The sequence below is a fragment of the Salvelinus alpinus genome, chromosome 34, assembly GCF_045679555.1.
Source record: "Salvelinus alpinus chromosome 34, SLU_Salpinus.1, whole genome shotgun sequence".
NCBI lineage: Eukaryota > Metazoa > Chordata > Actinopteri > Salmoniformes > Salmonidae > Salvelinus > Salvelinus alpinus.
Window position 1 is genome coordinate 26,268,976 of NC_092119.1, and position 12,466 is coordinate 26,281,441.

Here is a 12,466-nt window from a genome sequence, read left to right on the forward strand (position 1 = left end):
CTTAAACAAAACAACAAACGAACGAACGTGACGCTATAATCAAATAGTGCTGACACTAAACACTACACATAGACAATCACCCACGAACTACCTAATGAATATGGCTGCCTAAATATGGTTCCCAATCAGAGACAACGATAGACAGCTGTCTCTAATTGAGAACCAATCTAGGCAACCATAGACATACATACACCTAGACTAGACACTGCCCCATAAACATACAAAACCCCTAGACAATACAAAACACATACATCCCCCATGTCACACCCTGACCTAACTAAAATAATAAAGAAAACAAAGATAACTAAGGCTAGGGCGTGACACCCATGGTGTTTATACTTGCGTATTATTGTTTGTACAGATGAACGTGGTACCTTCAGGCGTTTGGAAATTCCTGATGTCAATTAGCCTATCAGAAGCTTCTAAAGCCATGACATAATTTTTCCAAGCTGTTTAAAGGCACAGTCAACTTAGTGTATGTAAACTTCTGACCCACTGGAATTGTGATACAATGAATTATAAGTGAAATAATCTGTCTGTAAATAATTGTTGGAAAAATAACTTGTGTCATGCACAAAGTAGATGTCCTAACCGACTTGCCAAAACTATAGTTTGTTAACAAGAAATTGATGGAGTGGTTGAAAAAATAGTTTTAATGACTCCAACCTAAGTGTATGTAAACTTCCGACTTCAACTGTAATACACACTTGTACATGTTTGAAATAGAACAAATATATACACCCACCTAATTATTATACTGTATTGGTTAGATTCTAATGAATTCCATATTTCCAACTCGATGGCTTGGTCACTTCAGGACAGTTGCATATACATTACTGCCAGTCTTCTTCAGACCTTTTTTTAGAGCTGTTAGATGATACTGCATTAGCTTTTGGCACAGGATCAAACAACAACTCCAAACCAGAATCAATGCTGGGCCAAGAGAAACAAGAACATTCTGTATCCCCATTCATCCTGTACTCATTCAAAATAATCAGGCTATACCTAATCTTCTTTGTGGATCTCATGCTCCTGAAAAGCACCATACAATATTTCATAATATCAGAAACCCAGCATTAAAGGGCAACTCCGCCACTTTCCAACCTCATATTCATTATCTCCAGCACCATACTAGTGTCTACATATGTGAAAACGGCGCATTTCCATTATTTTGTAGAAAATAATATAACGTTAAAAAGTTCTACACCCAGAGCTGTGCCACAACCGGCCATGGCTAGGAGTCCCATAGGACGGCGCACAACTGGCCCAGCGTCGTCCGGGTTAGGGGAGGGTTTGGCGGTGGGGCTTTACTTGGCTCATCATGCTCTAGTGGCTCCTTGTGTCGGGCCAGGTGCCTGCAGGCTGACCCCGGTCGCCAGTTGAACGGTGTTTCCTGCGACACATTGGTGTGGCTGGCTTATGGTTTAAGCTGGCGGGTGTTAAGGAGCGCAGTTAGCCGTGTCATGTTTCGGAGGACACATAACTCAACCTTCGCCTCTCCCGAGCCCGTTAGGGAGTTGCAGCGATGAGACAAGATCGAACAAATTGGGGAGAAAAGGGGGGTAAAAAAAATATAATATTAAAAACACAAACAAAAAAGCTCTAGCCCATGACACTTTATCAAAAGTTAAAACATTTAGAAGACATTGATTTTCAAACACTATGACATTCACGGCAAAGTGGGGAGCAAGAAAATGCCCTCCCTCTGGCTAGAAACACCTTGCAGGTTTTGAAAATCACGTTTTTTCTTACTTTTAATTCTACCCTGTGATGTCACAGAGAAGCATTTTTTTAGGCCCTTTCTTCTTATCTTATTAACCACAGATCATAGAAACACGCCAGGCTACCTGGGACGCAGAGCGTTGGACTATTAACCGAAAGGTTGCAAGATCAAATCCCCGAGCTGACAAGGTAAAAATCTGTTGTTCTGCCCCTGAACAAGGCAGTTAACCCAGTTCTGAGGCCGTGATTGAAAATAAGAATTTGTTCTTAACTGACTTGCCTAGTTAAATAAAGGTAAAATATGTAGACACTGGTTTGGTGCTGAAGATAAGGACTATGTAGTATGTGGAGAAGAAATACTGTATGCCGCTATGCAAGGTGTATGTGGCTTTAGCGCCATCCAGCAGCATACGATGTCATCTAGATCAGTTCCAGAAAACCTCCTTTTGTCACGCCCTGACCTTAGAGATCTTTTTTATGTCTCTATTTTGGTTTGGTCAGGGCGTGAGTTGGGGTGGGCATTCCATGTTTTGTGTTCTATGTTTTCTATTTCTGTGTGTTTGGCCGGGTGTGGTTCTCAATCAGACAATCTGTCGTTGTCTCTGATTGAGAACCATACTTAGGTAGCCTTTTCCCACCTATGTTTTGTGGGTAGTTGTTTTCTGTCTTTGTGTCTGTACCAGACAGGACTGTTTCGTTTCATTCTCTTTGTTATTTTGTTTAGTGTTCTGTTTTTAATAAATTAACATGAACACTTACCACGCCGCGCTTTGGTCCGATGATTCCTCATCTTCAGACGACGATCGTTACACCTTTAAAAAAGTTGAAGTGTGTAGAATCCTGTGAGAAGATGCTCATGGCTCAGAGAAAGGTCACACAGTAGGACGAGGGGTGATATTTAGGCATCGGCTCCAGTAAGCACACCGTAAACAACAAACCTAAGGTTCCCAGACATCTTAACATCAAATGACACCTGTAGCCTACAAAACACACAAACACAGCTCATATACACAGACACATACCTATACCCTTGTACAAACAACTTCCATCCATAAACATGACAACACCATTGGAAACTAAACATCATGAGATCCTAAGTCATGCATATTTTAGCTTTTTCCATCGGTATCAAATAGGACAGGACCCCTTTCGTCTGCCATTTAAGTATAAAATCAATGTTATGTATACTTTCCAGCATCTCCAGTCTCCACCTGAAATGTGATGAATCCGAAAGTCCTTCACGGACAGTGTCAACAATAATTCCCTCTGTGCCCACAAAGACAGAGCTGCACAAAATGGTGTTCGTCTAAGAAATGTGCTTTCCAGAAATACTGCATGCATTCCTCAACGGAAAACTAGTCAACTCAGAAAATCAAGAACATGTTTCTGTGTACTTTTTTTGTGTCCATGTGATATAACTGCCCATGTCTTTACAGGAGAGATATCTGATGGTGCAGTAGATGGAAATGTACTTTCCATCTGTAAATGCTAGAAAGCTGAGGCAGAGAAAGATCAAATTAGTTACATCCCTCCATTTCCATGCTTTGTCTCTACATCAATCTGAGACAGATTTGAGATTTGCTCTTGTCATGTGACTTAGGAAGGAATTGCAAAAGGGAAAATATTAAGAAATGAATAAATCCACTGTAGAATTTGTTTAGCAAATGAAAGAGAAATAAAGCATTGTTAATGGTGATTTAGTGCAATGAAAAACATCTTAATCGTATAATGAATACTAAACATTTAACAGATTTTCCATGAACCAGATTAGGACAACTAATGTGGATTTGGGTTGACTCCCTCTGATATGATAAAATACAGGTACAGTAACTGCGAAAATTAAGGAAACACTTGAGAAAATGAAAGATACAAAGTATATTAAAAGCAGGTGCTTCCACACAGGTGAGTTAATTAAGGAATTAAAACATCCCATCATGCTTAGGGTCACGTATATCAATTCCCAGCTGCCCATTATTTTGGCTACCATGGCTAGAAGAAGAGATTTTAGTGACTTTGAAAGAGGGGTCTCAAAGGAGTATAGGGTGTTTAAAGGGCATGTGTGTGTGTGTGTGTGTGTGTGTGTGTGTGTGTGTGTGTGTGTGTGTGTGTGTGTGTGTGTGTGTGTGTGTGTGTGTGTGTGTGTGTGTGTGTGTGTGTGTGTGTGTGTGTGTCTGTGTGTGTGTGTGTGTGTGTGTGTGTGTCTCAGTCACCAGACCTCAACCCAATTGAAACTTATGGGAGATTCTGGAGTGGTGCCTGAGACAGTGTTTTCCACCATCATCAACAAAATACCAAATTATGAAATTTCTTGTGAAGAATGGTGTCGCATCCCTCCAGTAGAGTTCCAGACACTTGTAGAATCTATGCCAAGGCGCATTGAAGCTGTTCTGGCAGCCCTGGGGGATCATGGTGACCCAATGCCCTATGAAGACACTTTATGTTAGTGTTTCCTTTATTTTGGCAGTTACCTGTATTTTTGCCTGTATGAATGAGTGAAGACCTATAATGGTTAAATGTGCAAATAAATAGGCAACATATAGATTGTTTCAGTTCCTACCATGGTTTTTGGTTGAGTAACATACGGTAGCTCTGATGGACATGTGGACATTAGGCCTAGTAAACATTTGCACATTACATGGCAAATTTCATCAGCTTCAAAATCCCCCTCCCCATTGGCTCTATATGACTGAGGGCCATGTTATAACAAGAGAAAAACATGTTTTATCACCACGTGATGGAGACTACTGCACCAATACAAGACCTGTAAAATGTTGATGTTGAACAGTCGAGTTTGAAAAAAATCCCCACATTGGCTTGGTAACGTGAGAACAGTGCAGAGCCTTTAATTACCCATCTTCATAATTAATTTTGAGTTAATTCAATTGAGGAGTGTAACTTGCATAACCCCGTGGCATACCATGGCTCTTGTTCTGCATAGACAGCAGAAGACGTGCTCTAGTCCAAAGTGCCAGACAAAGTTTTATTTGTATTTATTATGGATCTGTCTTGGCAGCAACCAATGGAGTCCAGCAAAATGAAGGCAGTTATAACATTTTTCAAACATAACAATACATTCACAGATTTCACAACACACTGTGTGCCCTCAGGCTCCTACTCCACCACTACCACATATATACAATACAAAATCCATGTGTACGTGTGTGTATAGTGCGTATGTTATCGTGTGTGTATGCATGTGTCTGTGCCTATGTTTGTGTTGCTTCACAGTCCCCGCTGTTTCATAAGGTGTATTTTGATCCGTTTTTTAAATCTAATTTTACTGCTTAAATCAGTTACTTGATGTGGAATAGAGTTCCATGTAGTCATGGCTCTATGTAGTACTGTGTGCCTCCCATAGTCTGTTCTGGACTTGGGGACTGTGAAGAGACCTCTTGTGGCATGTCTTGTGGGGTATGCATGGGTGTCCGAGCTGTGCGCCAGTAGTTCAAACAGACAGCTCGGTGCATTCAACATCCCAATACCTCTCACAAATACAAGTAGTGATGAAGTCAATCTCTCCTCCACTTTGAGCCAGTAGAGATTGACATGCATATTATTAATGTTAGCTCTCTGTGTACATCCAAGGGCCAGACGTGCTGCCCTGTTCTGAGCCAATTGTAATTTTCCTAAGTCCCTTTTTGTGGCACCTGATCACACGACTGAACAGCATTATTAGTACTGTGACATTATATTGGTTTTTCATTTGAAATGATATCTCATTTTAATTTAATATTGTGGGCTCTCACTATAGCAGGGATCCTCAAGGTAATTTAGTGAAGACTTTAGGATTAAAAAACTCAGAATTTCAGAGAACGTGTCCTCTTGATTGTTGCTGTTTTGCATCACTTCCCACTGGGCACAAACTGGTTAAAACAACTTTGTTTCAATGTAATTTGTCAACGTATTGTGAGATAGAATCTATGTGGAAAATACATTGGATTTGAAAAAAGTCATCAACATAAACTGTTATGAGGGTGAAATTTCTGGATTATGTCATCACTGTAACTAATTTTCAACATAGACACACACCTTGTATAAAATACGGTTAATTTGTACCTTTGAAACAACGCCAGATCTTCAACGTTATATCCACCATTTTAAAAAACAATAGGCTGAGCAGCACCTCCTACTGGAGAGTTGGTGTACAGCTATTCATTTGGTCTCCCATCCAAGGTTTTTTAACCAGCTGTGCTTAGCTTATATATTTGTCACTGACTACTACGAATGTGCTATCGTGAGAATGATTATTGAGAGACCTCTTAATAATTAAATATATTTTCTGTTGCTATTGAAGTCATTCCAAGTGTAGGTTTAACAGACAGCCGTGATTGGGAGTCCCATAGGTTTATTAACAGACGGCCGTGATTGGGAGTCCCATAGTTAAATAAATAAATAAATGTTTTAAATGAAATGTAAACATACTTTATAAGTCATATATTTAATTCCAGTTTGTCTACAAATTAATAACTGATATGTTGGATTCACGTCTCCATCTCAACCAAAAATCTAAGTTAAAGAATAGGACTCAAATAAATCAAATCAAACTTCAAATGCACTTTAAATAAAGTTTGATTTGATTATCTCCTGTTCTTTAACTTTGATTATTGGTTGAGATGGAGATGTGACTACAACATATCAATTATTCATTTGGAGTCAAACTCGAATTGGTTGACAAGCAAACACAATTCAATATTACTTTTGCAATACAGTAAAAGATAGCTTATTAACTTGTTGACAAATGATATGATGGATTCACTTCTCCAACTAAACCAAAAATCAAAGGAATAAGGAATTAAGGAATAGGATTAAGCCAGTTGTTCAGATTAAACTATATCTAAGCATACTGTATCCTTTAAATGTTGAGATTTGGATGTGCAATTAGATGAAGCACAGTGATAATACATTAAGTTGTGTATAAATACAAAATATCTGACATTGTATTCCCATCTGAACTTTGTTGTGCTTTTAAATGGTTGAAAGTGTAGTGATAACACATTTAGATGACAACTAAACAAAAAATCGGACATTGTTTTTCATTGGAATTTGGTTGAAATTGGGAATTCAACAAACTTCTGGCTGTCTTTTTGAGTGGGTGAATAAAGGTTGAGCTCTCATTGATCAACGTCTCAACCAAATATTACCCAAACTTCCACGTTGAAATGATTGGTGTGCCCAGTGGGTTTTGGCATGAATGCTTTGGCAATAACTTGCTGTCACGTATTTACCACCAGGCACTTTTTTTTACAATTACTATTCTGAGTTCACATGGCATGCCTTGAGTAAAATGGTGTTGAGGAATGACCAAAATAATTTTGGTTATACTGTCTGTCAACAAGACTTGGAAAAAAAGCCTAATCACACGAGTCTTGTCAGATTCTGTCTGTGAGGAACAGTGTGTACTATTACTACTAATTGAGTCTGTGGTTTTGATTTTAACCATGTGGATGGATATAAATATTTCCTCCAATGTAATTGTTCTCATTGTGTGAAACCATAAGAGTCAGAGTCAGGCTGTGAATTTATTTCCCAAGAAAATATATGTTTACGCACAGTAATAGTCCTTGATTGCTTGACTGGAATGGAAGAGCTCTTCAGAGGATATAACTGAAAGGACAGCCACGTCATTTACAATTAACGATAGCCACAAAAACATGCACTGCCTAGTCATGTCTTGACAATCGACTCTGTCACCTACAGATATTAGTACATGTGTTTTGATTGACCACAACAGTGGCTGAAACACATATATTAGAACTTAGGGCGCCCTCAGTCGGTTTCCGTTGGGTGTAGCTCTCGGCTGTCAATGCACCTGCGTCAGGTAAAGTTTCGTCATCGGGACGGCTCCAAAACATTACGAAGTAGGCTGCTGTATTTTATCATCTTGCAGATTCTTTAAAACTTAATCTGTTATAGAGACCTGCTACCGGTAAGGAATATTGGCCTATTTAGCTTCGTAGGATCTAACAGTGTATCGTGAGTTTAATGCATACAGTCAATGGTTTAATGTAATAATAACGAATGTAAGAGGGATATTTCAAATTAGTTCAGTCACAGTCTAGCAACGGCTTAGCATTATGTGTAGGTTATGGACCGTGTTTGTTGTTTTATTAATCAGTGTGTATAATTCTCTTTATATGCATATATCGCTGTTTTTGTGGCTATCGTTAACTGTTAATGACGTGTCTGTCCTTTCAGTAATATCCTCTGTTAAACCTAATATAGAGTATAAGTCTATGGGCTGTACAGGGAATCATAACAATAGAGAGAGTGAAGTCACTGAGGCTACTTCCGATCATCACAGCATTGCCTGATCTGTCCAGAAGTTGAGAGCATCTGTGGATGTGGACAGACGGATACATTTCAATTTCCTCCATTATCTGATCATTGTCCAAAAACACTCTTATTCGTTCAATTGAGGAATCATTCGTTTTTGCTTGTGGGGATTTTGAAGACTGGTCTGTCCAAACGGCTTGGGAAGAGAATGACCCCAAGGTGGACAGTGCATTTAGGGACTGGAGTTCTGCCAGGTCAGATACAGTTGACAGATCTTCATCTTTGTCTTTACCATGTTCTTCACCCATGAAAATAAACATCTCTAATCTCTCAATAAAGGTGAGAGTGCACCCATGTTTTTGTTCATTCAAAGTTGACCCAGTTAAGAGGAAATTATTACATGTAAAAGTCTATTGTAATTGTAAAGGTCAACAGTGAAGAGGCGACTCCAGGATGCCTTCCAGACAGAGTTCCTCTGCCCAGTGTCTGTGTTTTTTTGCCCATCTGAATCTTTTATTGGCCAGTCTGAGATATGTTTTTCTTTGCAACTCTGCCTAGAAGGCCAGCATTCCGGAGCTGCCTCTTCTCTGTTGACGTTGAGACTGGTGTTTTGTGGGTACTATTTAATGAAGCTGCCAGTTGAGGACTTGTGAGGCGTCTGTTTCTCAAACTAGAAACTCTAATGTTCTTGTCCTCTTGCTCAGTTGTGCACCGAGGCCTCCCACTCCTCTTTCTATTCTAGTTAGAGCCAGTTTGCGATGTTCTGTGAAGGGAGTAGTACACAGCGTTGTACGAGATCCTCAGTTTCTTGGCAATTTCTCGCATGGATTAGCCATCATTTCTCAGAACAAGAATAGACTGACGGGTTTCAGAAGAAAGTTATTTGTTTCTGGCCATTTTGAGCCTGTAATCGAACCCACAAATGCTGATGCTCCAGATACTCAACTAGTCTAAAGAAGGCCCGTTTTATTGCTTCTTTAAATCAGGGCAACAGTTTTCAGCTGTGCTAACATAATTGTAAAAGGGTTTTCTAATGATCAATTAGCCTTTTAAAATGATCAACTTGGATTAGCACACACAATTGCCGTTGGAACACAGGAGTGATGGTTCCTAATAATGGGCCTCTGTACGCCTATGTAGATATTCCATTAAAAATCAGCCGTTTCCAGCTACAATAGTCATTTACAACATTAACAATGTCTACACTGTCACGTCCTGACCTTTGTTCCTTTTTTATGTCTCTATTTTAGTTTGGTCAGGGCGTGAGTTGGGGTGGGCATTCTATGTTTTGTTCTGTGTGTTTATATTCTATGTTGTAGGTCTAGGTTTTCTGTTTCTATGTGTTTGGCCTGGTATGGTTCTCAATCAGAGGCAGCTGTCTATCGTTGTCTCTGATTGAGACTGTTTTCCCACTATGATTTGTGGGTAGATGTTTTCTGTCTTTGTATTAGTTACCAGGCGGAACTGTTTCGGTCGATATTTTGATACAGAGTGCAGTTACAGTGTTACTATACCATTTTCTATGAATGTACTGAGTGATTTATTCTGTTTAACTATTGTCAAGAGCACAGGGAACAATGCTCCTCTTGAGATGATGCAACTCCGTGGTTAAGACTTTGGAAGTCAGTCACAGCACTCCACTAGAGGGCAGACTGGCCTCAAGTCCTGAACCCCATTTTGCAGACAAACAAAACTGTCTGCTGGCAATATTCACAAACAGTCAGCCCTGTGTGAGCTAGACATAAAATTGACATTAACCAATATTTTATTGAAGATATTTAACCTTTGTGTGGTGTTGTGGGTCCTTGGGACTCATTTTCAATGTTTACTAAAATAAAAATTATACTATTAATAACTTTTTCAACCTGAGACTCATTGGCCTTGGCCCATTTGCTGTGAAAAACATGTAAAATAACACATTTTCATTGAGTGCACACTGTGCACCCCCCTACACATTTATATTACATATGCTGTGTTCGGGTCCACTGTACCCAAGGGTAATAAAAGTGTGTGTGTAGGTGAAAACAAGTAAAAAATAAACAAAAGGTTTGCTGTGTGCCTTCACTCTGTCTTCCTCCTCCCTGGGCCTGTTGTTTCAACACAGCACCAAGAACCTCTCTGTCTGCCTGCCTGTCTCCTACTTTTCTTGCACTCTTTACCCTTTGGAGTGTGTGAAACTACACAATGTCTTGCGGGAACCTGCACAATGTTATTACAATACATTATTTTGACACATTGTAGTATTTTCCCACGCTCTACTCCACCCAGGTTCAAATTGGGGAAGGGACCCAACAAATAAATAACTTTGCATGTGTGGCTTCTTACCAAAATCAATTAGTTTGGCAAAAATAATCGCTGCTGTATGAGGGCCTTAGAAATCATTTTTGCAGAGAGAGAAGCTAGTGTGGAAGGAGCGTCTTCCACTTTGGAAGATGAACAATTTTCCAAAAATGAGGATCGTGTCTCTGTCAATTCAGAGTCTGACAGTGAGTTGGAGGAGGATGAGATTGACCCTCAGCCAGCCCCAGGACCAGCCGTCAGCAACCAGCTCATCAGCAGCCTGCAGGAGGAGAAATATGGATGTCAAAAAATTGTGTAATTGAAGGGTCTTCTTGCCCAAGGAATGAGGCACCCCCGCATAGCTGCCAATGTGATAAGGATGCAACCAGGGCGGATGGCGGTAACTCACGTTCATCCCAGACACCATATAGAAAATAATTCTGGACTGCACTAATTTGGAGGGATGTCTATGGAAAACTTCCACATTATTTCCAGGATTATCTGCTTCGATAACCGAGACACCAGACCAGCTTGGCGGCAGAGAGACAAGCTAGCTGCATTCAGGTCAATGTGGGACAAGTGGGTGGACCGCCTTCCCCTGTTTTACAACCCTGGGCCCAACGTTACTGTTGATGAGCAGCTTATGCCATTTAGGGGCCGCTGCACCTTCAGGCAGTACATACTAGAGGTCGACCGATTCATCGGAATGGCCGATTAATTAGGGCCGATTTCAAGTTTTCATAAATAAATAAACGATTTCCGATTGTTATTTTTTTTACACCTATATTTAACTAGGCAAGTCAGTTAAGAACACATTCTTATTTTCAATGACGGCCTAGGAACGGTGGGTTAACTGCCTTGTTCTGCCCCTGAACGACAGATTTTTACCTTGTCAGCTCAGGGATTCAATCTTGCAACCTTACGGTTAACTAGTCCAACGCTCTAACCACCTGCCTCACGAGGAACCCGCCTGTTACACAAATGCAGTAAGAAGCCAAGGTAAGTTGCTAGCTAGCATTAAACCTATCTTATAAAAAACAATCAATCAATCATAATCACTAGTTAACTACACATGGTTGATGATATTACTAGTTTATCTAGCGTGTCCTGCGTTGCATATAATCGATGCGGTGCGCATTTGCGAAAAAGGACTGTCGTTGCTCCAATGTGTACCTAACCATAAACATCAATGCCTTTCTTACAATCAATACACAGAAGTATATATTTTTAAACCTGCATATTTAGCTAAAAGAAATCCAGGTTAGCAGGCAATATTAACCAGGTGAAATTGTCAGGGTATATGCAACAGTTTGGGCCACCTGGCTCGTTGCGAACTAATTTGCCAGAATTTTACGTAATTATGACATAACATTGAAGGTTGTGCAATGTAACAGGAATATTTAGACTTATGGATGCCACCCGTTAGATAAAATACGTAACGGTTCCGTATTTCACTGAAAGAATAAACGTTTTGTTTTTGAGATGATAGTTTCCGGATTCGTCCATATTAATGACCTAAGGCTCGTATTTCTCTGTGTTATTATGTTATAATTAAGTTATGATTTGATAGAGCAGTCTGACTGAGCGATGGTAGGCACCAGCAGGCTCGTAAGCATTCATTCAAAGAGCACTTTCCTGCGTTTTGCCAGCAGCTCTTCGCAATGCTTCAAGCATTGCGCTGTTTATGATTTCAAGCCTATCAACTCCTGAGATTAGGCTGGTGTAACCGATGTGAAATGGCTAGCTAGTTAGCGGGGTATGCGCTAATAGCGTTTCAAACGTCACTCGCTCTGAGACTTGGAGTAGTTGTTCCCCTTGCTCTGCATGGGTAACGCTGCTTCGAGGGTGGCTGTTGTCGATGTGTTTCTGGTTCGAGCCCAGGTAGCGGCGAGGAGAGGGATGGAAGCTATACTGTTACACTGGCAATACTAAAGTGCCTATAAGAACATCCAATAGTCAAAGGTATATGAAATACAAATCGTATAGAGAGAAATTGTCCTATAATAACTACAACCTAAAACTTCTTACCTGGGAATATTGAAGACTCATGTTAAAAGGAACCACCAGCTTTCATATGTTCTCATGTTCTGAGCAAGGAACTTAAACGTTAGCTTTTTTACATGGCACATATTGCACTTTTACTTTCTTCTCCAACAATTTGTTTTTGCATTATTTAAACCAAATTTAACAT